Below are 12,012 nucleotides of genomic sequence, written 5' to 3' on the forward strand. Positions count from 1 at the left end.
AATTCCCCGTCCCATACCCACACTTTCTGTCCTGGACCTCCTCCATTGTCAGAGTGAGGCCAAATGCAACAGCATCTCATATTTCACTTGGGCAGTTTACAACCCAGTGGTATGAATATTGATTTATTTAAATTCAAATAATCCCTACATCTTCCCCCCCCCCCCCCCCCCTCTCCATCCCACCCTCACCCAAGTCGTACCAGCTTCAGTCCTCTTGTTGAGTCTCATTGTAACTCATTTTCATTTAGGCGAACAATGGCCTGTTTCCTTTATCATCGTGGCTTTTTTGCACATCTTTCATTCATTTGTTCTATTTCTCTCTACATCACATTCTATATTTCTCATTTCCCTTTCCCCTGACTCTCAGTCTGAAGAAGGTTCTAAACCTTTTCTCCAGAGATATTATCTGACCCGGTGAGTTACTCCAGCTTTTTGTGTCTATCTTAGGTGACATTTCTGGTCAGACCCTTTCTTCAAACTGAAACGTCGTCTGTCCAATTCCTCCATAGATGTTTCCTGACCCGCTGAGTTACTCCTGCACTTAGTGTTTCACTCAAAATCCCAGCATCTGGAATTCTTTGTGTCGATCTCCATCCTGTACTCCGACTCGTCACTACCTATTATTCGTCCAACGGTGGTGTTATCGGCGAATGTAAAGATGGCGTTGGAGTTGTACATGGTTATGAGTATCAACGTGGCACTGTCCTTAACTCTGCGATGCGGGTCATCACAGGGACACTTAATGCCCGTCTCCCTTAGGAAACCTGAACTGAAATCTCTGGAGACTTTGCGCCCCACCCAAGGTTTCCGTGCGGTTCCCGGAGGTCTTTGTCAGTCTCCCTACCTGCAACCTCCGGCAGCCACCTGCAACCTCCGGGAACCGCACGGAAACCTTGGGTGGGGTGCAAAGTCTCCAGAGGTTTCTGTTCAGGTTTCCTAAGTGGGACAGGGGCATGTCAACACCTTTGCAGTAGCTCCCTGTCCTCTCTCATATCGCCCCTCCCAGCATACGCAGAAAGGAGAGGATGTTGAAAGATTGGTGCACCATCGAGGCTAACCCTGACCTTCCCATCCATTCTAACTTGAACAATCTGCCCAACATGCGCCTGAAGTCCCGCAAACCCTTCTGGTCTTCCGTTAAATTCCTGGAAGACTTTGACTCCAAGACTGAGTGGTGCAGAGCCTGGAAAGATGCCAACACCAACAATGGAGAGGTGATCACAGACCCCACAGTGAAACCACCGGGTTTTGACCTCCATCGCAAGCAATGACTAACCCTGAACAGAATCCGCACCCTCCATGCAAGAACAGCCCATCACCTGCATAAGTGGGGGATGACAGACAGCCCTACTTGCAACTGCGGACATCCAGACCAGACCATCCAACACATCGTGAATGACTGCCCACTGAGGCTTTTCCCTGGTGGCATCAAAGCCATCTACACTGTTACTGATGCTGTCCTGGCCTGGATGTCTACCCTTGACCTACAACTTTAGGCTGTGCACGCCATATGCAAGACGTAGATGAGTATAGACAGTCGTTCAGGGTAGAGAGTAACGCATGACCTAATAATAAAAACTCCTCCATTCCTTCCTCCCCTTCTCCGCCCTCTCCCACCTTAGTCATCCTACTAGTTGCACTGTTCGCATCCTGCATCTAGCTTGTCCAGTCCTTGTATCCCTATTGTTAGCACACCTCACCTATCCATATAGTCCAGCGATTCTGTTGGAAGGAACTGCAGATGCTGGTTTAATCAGGAGATCGTACAAAACGCTGGAGTATTTGGCGGGCCAGTCAGCATCTCTTGAGAAAAATAATAGGTACATTTCGGGTTGAGACCCTTCTTCAATCTGACTAGAAACGTCACCTCTTCCTTTTCTTCAGAGCGGAGATCTTATAGAGTTATACAAAATCATATAAACGTAGAAAATAGGTGCAGGAGGAGGCCATTCGGCCCTTCGAGCCAGCGCCGCCATTCATTGTGATCATGGCTGATCGTCCCAAATCAATAACCCATGCCTGCCTTCTCCCCATATCCCTTGATTCCACTAGCCCCTAGAGCTCTATCTAACTCTCTCTTAAATCCATCCAGTGATTTGGCCTCCACTGCCCTCTGTGGCAGATAATTCCACAAATTCACAACTCTCTGGGTGAACATTTTCTTCTCACCTCAGTCTTAAAATGGCCTCCCCTTTATTCTAAGACTATGGCCCCTTGTTCTGGACTCGCCCGACATTGGGAACATTTTTCCTGCATCGAGCTTGTCCAGTCCTTTTATAATTTTATGTTTCTATAAGATAACCCCTCATCCTTCTAAACTCCAGTGAATACAAGCCTAGTCTTTTCAATTTTTCCTCATATGACAGTCCCGCCATACCAAGGATCAATCTCGTGAACCTACGCTGCACTGCCTCAATCACAAGGATGTCCTTCCTCAAATTAGGAGACCAAAACTGTACACAATACTCCAGATGTAGTCTCATCAGAGCCCAATACAACTGCAATAGAGGAATAGATCGGGTAGATGCAGTCTTTTGCCCAGAGTAGGGGAATCGAGTACCAGAGGACATGGGTTTAAGGTGAAGGTGGAAAGATTGAATTGGAATCTGAGGGGTGACTTTTTCACACAAAGGGCGGTGGGTGCATGGAACAAGCTGCGCGGTGGGAGTTTGCAACCTTCACGTGGTCCGCCCTGTTTAGATAAATGCAATCAACCTGGCATGCACAATCAAATAAGATCAAATAGAACAACGTACCACAACTGTAGGCTGTGTACGCCATACACAAGAAGCAGGAACAAGCTGCCAGAGGAGGTAGTTGAGGCTGGAACTATCCTATCGTTTAAGAAACAGTTGGACAGGTACATGGATAGGACAGGTTTGGAGGGATATGTACCAAGCGCAGGCAAGTGGGACTAGTGTAGCTGAGACATTGTTGGCTGGTGTGGAGGAGTTGGGCCGGAGGGCCTATTTCCACACTGTATCAATCTATGACTCTACACTGTCTGACCCGCCAGCTTATTGTGTCTATCTTTTGTCCAGAGATGCTGTCTTTTTTGTGTTCCTCAGTTGCAGCCCAGATCAGAAACATGTACGTTAGAACATAGAACATCAACAAATAGAAAGGTTCTCAATACTTTGCTGACGAATGATGAGAGGTCACCATTGCAGAGTTGACAACTTTGGGCAGAGGTGCCAGAACCAATTTGTGCAATATGTTCATCAAGAACAATGTGCATTTACATTGTGTCAGATGGAAATCCTTATGCACAAGCCCGCACAATTTCTCATGCAACTGCATGAAATCTGCAAATGCCACAACGGCAACATCTCTACAAGTGGAGCTGCCTGTCCGAGCATAAAACCCCCAGTCCGCCTGAACCTACCTGATCTCCCGGTTGCTAAACCCTTTAATTCTCCTACCCATTCCCACACTGACCTCTCTGTCCTAGGTCTCCTCCATTGTTTGACTGAGGCTAAACGCAAATTGGAGGAACAGCATCTCATATTTTGCTTGGGCAGCTTACAGCCCAGTGGTATGAATATTGATTTGTCTAACTTCGTAACCCTGGCATTCCCTCTCTGTCCATTCCTCCCCCACCCAAGTTGCACCAGCTTCTCATTTTCACCAAACAGCTAACAATGGCCTGTTTCCTTTATCGTTACTTTTTTGCATATATTTCAATCATTGGTCTTTATCTCTCCACATCACTGTCTATCTCTCTCGTTTCCCTTATCCCATCTTCTTATCGAGTCCACATACAAGATTAGAAGTTGTTCAGCCAGAGCTGAACACACTTCTCGGCATCTGTATACAATGGTGTCTGTCTTGCACTTCTTGTGCGTGGTGGTGGAAACATTGGTGAAAACAGGGTAGCGAAGTGAACGCTCTTTCCTTGACCCCTCCCTTATCCCTGACTACTCTGAAGAAGGGTCTCGACCTGAAACGTCACCCATTCCTTCTATCCAGAGATGACCCGCTGAGTTACTCCAGCTTTTTGAAAATTTTGTTTTTGCATTTTTTAAAATTTAAACAGATTTTAGATTTAGATTTTAGATTATTTAATGACCACACAGTCAAGCTGGTGGAATTCAGGTTCAGTACAGGATGTTACAAGGTAGGCTGATTCCCGTCAAACATAACATAAAACACAACATCATACAATATACAGTACATGCATGGGGAGGATATGTGCTGTTATCATAGTGTGTTCAGAATTCGGATTGCGTGTGGGTAAAAACTGTTTTTAAATCGAGATGTCTTGGCGGACAGTGAGCTGTAGCGCCTTCCTGATGGCAGCAGGTGGAAGATGTGGTGAGCTGGGTGGGAGGGATCAGAGATGATTTTCTTCACCCTTGACACAGACCGTTTGTGATGGAGTGATTCTATTGATGGAAGGGGAGTGCTGATGATTTTGGATGCTTTGTTAATTATGCGTTGTAATTTATTACGGGAGTGAGTGTCTAAACTGCTGAACCAGACTGTAATTGATGAAGTGAGCATGCTTTGGATGATGGCTGTGTACAATTTGATTAGGAGGTGTTTCCTTACTCTAAACTTCTTGAGCTGGCGGAGGAAGAAGAGTCTCTGGTTGGCTTTTTTGTAGATGTGATTTGAATTGATTTTCCATTTGAGGTTATTGCTTATGTGAGTGCCTAGAAATTTGTATGAGTCAGTGGTGGATATGGGTTCGCCTGAGATGAGTAGGGGGGTCTTGGGTTGTGCCTTACGTCTGAAATCAATGATGAGTTCGTGTGTTTTTGATGTGTTGAGTGAGAGGTTATTATCTGTGCACCAAGTGACTGCTTTGTGTGTTTGAGTGCGGTATTCTGTTTCATTATTGTTCGAGATGAGACCTATGATGGTTGTGTCATCTGCATATTTATAAATTTTAACTGAACTATGCTGGGATGTGAATTGGTTTGTGTAGAGTGAGAATAACCAGGGGGACAAGACGCAGCCCTGAGGGGCTCCTGTGCTAAGGTGCAGGGGGTGAGATATTGTGTTATGTATCTTCACCCTCTGTTGTCTGTTCCAAAGGAAGCTGTAGATCCAGTGACAGATGCAGGGGTCGATGTTCATGTCCGTTAATTTATGGAAGAGTTTAACCGGGTTGATGGAGTTAAATGCCGAACTGAAGTCCATGAAAAGGATGCGGGCGTACGTGTTGGCGGTTTCCAGGTGTTGCAGAGTGTGATGAATGGCCAGATTGACTGTGTCTTCCACTGACCTATTGGCTCTGTATGCGAATTGGTGTGGGTCCAAATTGCAAGAAGTGATGGTTTTGAGGTGAGCAAGAATAATGCGCTCGAATGACTTCATGGCCACAGATGTAAGGGCAATCGGTCTATAGTCATTGAGGCAGGATGATGTGTTGGACTTGGGCACAGGGATGATGGTGGATTGTTTGAAGCACTGGGGCACTGTACATTGGCAGAGGGATGAGTTGAAGTTGCCGGTGAATACAGGGGCCAGTTCTGCTGCACAGTGATGAAGCACTGCTGGGCTGATGTTGTCTGGGCCTGCAGATTTATTTTTCTTCTGTCTCCTGAAGGTAGTCCTCACCTCGGCCTCCTGGATGTGGAATGGAGGTGGAGGAAGAGGAGAGGGGGACAATGGTGGAGGGACTGGAGACTGTTCAAACCTGCCATAGAAAGTGTTCAATCTATCTGGGAGTTGATGATCATTATCTGCGATGGGGGTTGATGTCTTTTTGTAGTTGGTCATTTCCTGGAGTTTTTTCCAGACAGTTCTAGTGTTGTTTGTTGATATTTCTTGTTCTAATTTGGTGGCATAATTGTGTTTGGCTTTCCTTATTGTGGACCTTAGTTTATATTTTGCAGCCATGTAGTCCTGCTTGTTTCCAGATTTATATGCAGCATTTTTATCAGTTCTTAATTGTTGAATTTCTTTTGTGAACCAGGGCTTATTGTTATATTGTTTAACAGTTTTTGAAGGGATACAGAGTTGCTCGCAGAATTGGACATATGACGTTACTGTGTCCGTGTAGTCGTGGAGGTCTCCAGCTGCGCGGAAAACTTCCCAATCAGTGCATGCGAAGCAGCCTTGCAGCTTTTTGATGGCGTCTGTAGACCACGACCTAACAGATTTGGGCGAAGTTTTTGAGGATTTTATTTTTTGCCTATACTTTGGGATAAGCAGCAGCATCGCGTGGTCTGACTTGCCCAACGGAGCTCCTACAAAGGCACGGTAAGCCTCCTTAAACGGAGTATAGCAGTGGTCGAGCGTGTTGCACCCTCTGCTGGGGCAGGTCACGTGCTGGTGGTAGTTTGGAAGCTCAGTGGACAGGTTGGTATGGTTGAAGTCGCCTAACACAATTGTCAATGCATATTGATAAACATTTACATGCAAGATTATAGCCAGTAGCTAATTTCCATCTTTAGTCCCTTTGGCAGCAAAAAGAAACAATTATACAAGACACACAACCAACTCAATTCACACAGACATCCATCACAGTGAGTCTCCTCCTCACTGTGATGGAAGGCAAAGTCTTGTCTCTCCCCTGCTCATCTTGGTATTGTATTGTATTGTATTGATCTTTCCTGGTCCGAGAACACTAACGCAATTATCAAAAAAGCTCATCAGCGCCTCTACTCCTGAGAAGATTACGGAGAGTCGGTTTGTCAAGGAAGACTCTCTCAAACTTCTACAGGTGCACAGTAGAGAGCATGCTGACCGGTTGCATCGTGGCTTGGTTCGGTAATTTGAGCGGAAAAGACTACAAAAAGTAGTAAACACTGCCCAGTCCATCATCGGCTCTGACCTTCCTTCCATCGAGGGGATTTATCGCAGTCGCTGCCTCAAAAAGGCTGGCAGTATCATCAAAGACCCACACCATCCTGGCCACACACTCATCTCCCTGCTACCTTCAGGTAGAAGGTACAGGAGCCTGAAGACTGCAACAACCAGGTTCAGGAATAGCTACTTCCCCACAGTCATCAGGCTATTAAACCTGGCTCGGACAAAACTCTGGTTATTAATAACCACTTTCTGCTATTTGCACTTTATCAGTTTATTTATTCATGTGTGTATATATTTATATCATGGTATATGGACACATTTATCTGTTTTGTAGTAAATGCCTACTATTTTCTGTGTGCTTAAGCAAAGCACTAATCTCTTCAACTCCTCATTGTCCCAAGGAATTGTCCCCTCCGCTTTCAAAACTGCTGCTGTTACACCAATCTTAAAGAAACCTGGTCTTGATCCCTCATCTCTCATTAACTACCGCCCAATCTTAAACCTCCCCTTTCTTTCAAAAACCCTGGAGCGTATCGTTGCGTCGCAACTTCATTCCCACCTCCTTGCGTATAACCTACTTGAACCCCTCCAATCTGGCTTTCGCCCCCTCCATAGAACAGAAACTGCTCTCCTCAAAGTCCTCAACGACCTCCTCACCTCTGCTGACACTGGTTCCCTCAACATCCTCATCCTCCTCGACCTGAGCGCAGCCTTCGATACAGTGAACCATAACATCCTGCTCACCAGACTCAAAGACCTCGGCATTGAAGGCTCTGCACTCAGCTGGCTCCGTTCCTACCTTTCCAACAGATCCCACTTCATCTCTCTCCACAACCACACCTCTGCTACAGCCACAGTCACTCAAGGCGTTCCCCAAGGCTCCGTACTCGGCCCCCTCCTCTTCATCATCTACATCCTCCCCCTTGGTCAGATACTCCGCCACTTCAACCTGGACTTCCACTGTTACGCTGATGACACCCAGATCTACCTTGGCACCAAATCCCCCCAAATCTCTCCCATATCAACTCGTTTGTCAGCTATAAAAACCTGGATGCAACATAATTTCCTCAAACTCAACAGCGATAAGACAGAATTCCTCCTCATAGGCTCCAAAGCCACTCAGCAAAATCAATAACCCCACTCTCACCATCAACGGCATCACTGTCTCCCCATCTCCCCAGGCCCGCAACCTAGGCGTGATCTTTGATTCCACCCTTTCCCTTGAGCCTCACATCCGCCATGTCATTAAAACCTCCTTCTTTCATCTCCGTAACATCGCCAAACTCAGACCCTCTCTCACACCGCCCGCTGCTGAAAGACTCATCCATGCCTTCATCTCCTCCCGACTGGACTATTGCAACTCACTTCTCCTTGGCATCAGCTCCACCTACATCAACCGACTCCAACTGGTCCAGAACGCAGCCGCCCGACTCATCACCCACACCAAATCCTGGCATCACATCACTCGAGTCCTCAAACAACTTCACTGGCTTCCCATCTCCCACAGGATCACCTACAAAATCCTGATCCTCACCTACAAAGCCTGCACCATCTGGCCCCCCCATATCTCACTGACCTCCTCTCCCCCTACCAACCCTCAAGGTCCCTCAGATCCACATCAGCTGGTCTCCTCTCCATCCACAAGTCCAACCTCCGCAGTTTAGGGGACAGAGCCTTCTCCAGGGCAGCTCTCAGGCTCTGGAACTCCCTCCCCCAACTGATCCGCAATTCCGTGTCCCTCACCATCTTCCAGTCCCGCCTCAAGACCCATCTCTAAACCTCTGCCTATCCTTAGCCCCACGTCCCCCTCCCTTTTCATCTGTGCATTAATTGCCTTATTATTGTGTTTTGTATTGAATTCTGTCTTTACTTTGTGTAATAGTCATGTCTCTACTATTTATTTCATTCCCCTTACATGTTTTTCCTCTACCTGCAAAATTTTTGTATGGTGTCCTTGAGACTTGAAAGGCGCCCATAAATAAAATGTATTATTATTATTATTAAAGCAAGAATTTCATTGTCCTATACAGGGACACATGACAATAAACTCACTTGAACTTCTATTGTATTGTGCCCATGTTTGGTTTAAACCAGCATCTGCAGTTCCTTCCTACACTTTAAAACCTTCCACACTCCTACTTGGGAATCCAGACCCTTGTTTGCACTACAAAACCAGTAGCCTTTGTGTGGAAGCCAGGCCCACGCGTGCACACTGTGTCCTTGACCCCGACAGACAGTCCTTTCAGGTGAGGCAGCGTCTCCCTTGTACCTCAAACCTCCTCCAACCTCATCAGGCGCACGCGTGCGCACTGCGCGCAATCACCCCGCCGGTGAAACTACAATGACCAGAAGGCTTTGGGGGTGGGACTACACGCATGCGCACTTCGCCCCCTTGTGGGCCGTATCGATGGGTGAAACTACAATGACCAGAATCCCCCGGGGCGATGGCTGCCCCACGCGTGCGCACTGCGCCTCCCCCCCCCCCCCCCCCTTGCCTGCCGGGTTGTCAATGTGGGGTCAATGTGGTGAAGCCGCGGCCTAGTGTGGGCTGGAGGCAGCAGCGGCCTAGTGTGGGGCGGGAGGCAGTAGGGGCCTAGTGTGGGGCGGGAGGCAGCAGCGGCCTAGTGTGGGCGGGAGGCAGTAGGGGCCTAGTGTGGGCGGGAGGCAGTAGGGGCCTAGTGTGGGGCGGGAGGCAGTAGGGGCCTAGTGTGGGCGGGAGGCAGTAGGGGCCTAGTGTGGGGCGGGAGGCAGTAGGGGCCTAGTGTGGGCGGGAGGCAGTAGGGGCCTAGTGTGGGCGGGAGGCAGCAGCGGCCTAGTGTGGGCGGGAGGCAGTAGGGGCCTAGTGTGGGGCGGGAGGCAGTAGGGGCCTAGTGTGGGGCGGGAGGCAGTAGGGGCCTAGTGTGGGCGGGAGGCAGCAGCGGCCTAGTGTGGGCGGGAGGCAGTAGGGGCCTAGTGTGGGCGGGAGGCAGTAGGGGCCTAGTGTGGGCGGGAGGCAGTAGGGGCCTAGTGTGGGGCGGGAGGCAGCAGCGGCCTAGTGTGGGCGGGAGGCAGTAGGGGCCTAGTGTGGGGCGGGAGGCAGCAGCGGCCTAGTGTGGGCGGGAGGCAGTAGGGGCCTAGTGTGGGCGGGAGGCAGTAGGGGCCTAGTGTGGGGCGGGAGGCAGCAGCGGCCTAGTGTGGGCGGGAGGCAGTAGGGGCCTAGTGTGGGCTGGAGGCAGCAGCGGCCTAGTGTGGGCGGGAGGCAGCAGCGGCCTAGTGTGGGGCGGGAGGCAGCAGCGGCCTAGTGTGGGCTGGAGGCAGTAGGGGCCTAGTGTGGGCTGGAGGCAGCAGCGGCCTAGTGTGGGGCGGGAGGCAGTAGGGGCCTAGTGAGGGCGGGAGGCAGTAGGGGCCTAGTGTGGGCGGGAGGCAGTAGCGGCCTAGTGTGGGGCGGGAGGCAGTAGCGGCCTAGTGTGTGTGTGGGTGGCAGCAGCGGCCTAGTGTGGGGCGGGAGGCAGCAGCGGCCTAGTGTGGGGCGGGAGGCAGTAGCGGCCTAGTGTGGGGCGGGAGGCAGCAGCGGCCTAGTGTGGGCGGGAGGCAGCAGCGGCCTAGTGTGGGCTGGAGGCAGCAGCGGCCTAGTGTGGGCGGGAGGCAGCAGCGGCCTAGTGTGGGCGGGAGGCAGCAGCGGCCTAGTGTGTGTGTGGGAGGCAGCAGCGGCCTAGTGTGGGCGGGAGGCAGTAGCGGCCTAGTGTGGGCGGGAGGCAGCAGCGGCCTAGTGAGGGCGGGAGGCAGTAGCGGCCTAGTGTGGGCGGGAGGCAGCAGCGGCCTAGTGGGGGCGGGAGGCAGCAGCGGCCTAGTGTGGGCGGGAGGCAGCAGCGGCCTAGTGTGTGTGTGGGTGGCAGCAGCGGCCTAGTGTGGGCGGGAGGCAGCAGCGGCCTAGTGTGGGGCGGGAGGCAGCAGCGGCCTAGTGTGGGCGGGAGGCAGCAGCGGCCTAGTGTGGGCGGGAGGCAGCAGCGGCCTAGTGTGTGTGTGGGAGGCAGCAGCGGCCTAGTGTGGGCTGGAGGCAGCAGCGGCCTAGTGTGGGCTGGAGGCAGCAGCGGCCTAGTGTGGGGCGGGAGGCAGTAGGGGCCTAGTGTGGGGCGGGAGGCAGCAGCGGCCTAGTGTGGGGCGGGAGGCAGCAGCGGCCTAGTGTGGGCGGGAGGCAGTAGGGGCCTAGTGTGGGCGGGAGGCAGCAGCGGCCTAGTGTGGGGCGGGAGGCAGTAGGGGCCTAGTGTGGGCGGGAGGCAGTAGGGGCCTAGTGTGGGGCGGGAGGCAGTAGGGGCCTAGTGTGGGCGGGAGGCAGCAGCGGCCTAGTGTGGGCGGGAGGCAGTAGGGGCCTAGTGTGGGGCGGGAGGCAGTAGGGGCCTAGTGTGGGGCGGGAGGCAGTAGGGGCCTAGTGTGGGCGGGAGGCAGCAGCGGCCTAGTGTGGGCGGGAGGCAGTAGGGGCCTAGTGTGGGCGGGAGGCAGTAGGGGCCTAGTGTGGGCGGGAGGCAGTAGGGGCCTAGTGTGGGGCGGGAGGCAGCAGCGGCCTAGTGTGGGCGGGAGGCAGTAGGGGCCTAGTGTGGGGCGGGAGGCAGCAGCGGCCTAGTGTGGGCGGGAGGCAGTAGGGGCCTAGTGTGGGCGGGAGGCAGTAGGGGCCTAGTGTGGGGCGGGAGGCAGCAGCGGCCTAGTGTGGGCGGGAGGCAGTAGGGGCCTAGTGTGGGCGGGAGGCAGCAGCGGCCTAGTGTGGGCGGGAGGCAGCAGCGGCCTAGTGTGGGGCGGGAGGCAGCAGCGGCCTAGTGTGGGCTGGAGGCAGTAGGGGCCTAGTGTGGGCTGGAGGCAGCAGCGGCCTAGTGTGGGGCGGGAGGCAGTAGGGGCCTAGTGAGGGCGGGAGGCAGTAGGGGCCTAGTGTGGGCGGGAGGCAGTAGTGGCCTAGTGTGGGGCGGGAGGCAGTAGCGGCCTAGTGTGTGTGTGGGTGGCAGCAGCGGCCTAGTGTGGGGCGGGAGGCAGCAGCGGCCTAGTGTGGGGCGGGAGGCAGTAGCGGCCTAGTGTGGGGCGGGAGGCAGCAGCGGCCTAGTGAGGGCGGGAGGCAGCAGCGGCCTAGTGTGGGCTGGAGGCAGCAGCGGCCTAGTGTGGGGCGGGAGGCAGCAGCGGCCTAGTGTGGGGCGGGAGGCAGTAGCGGCCTAGTGTGTGTGTGGGTGGCAGCAGCGGCCTAGTGTGGGGCGGGAGGCAGCAGCGGCCTAGTGTGGGCGGGAGGCA

Source organism: Amblyraja radiata, chromosome 5 (genome assembly GCF_010909765.2).
Source record: "Amblyraja radiata isolate CabotCenter1 chromosome 5, sAmbRad1.1.pri, whole genome shotgun sequence".
NCBI classification, from domain to species: Eukaryota; Metazoa; Chordata; class Chondrichthyes; order Rajiformes; family Rajidae; genus Amblyraja; species Amblyraja radiata.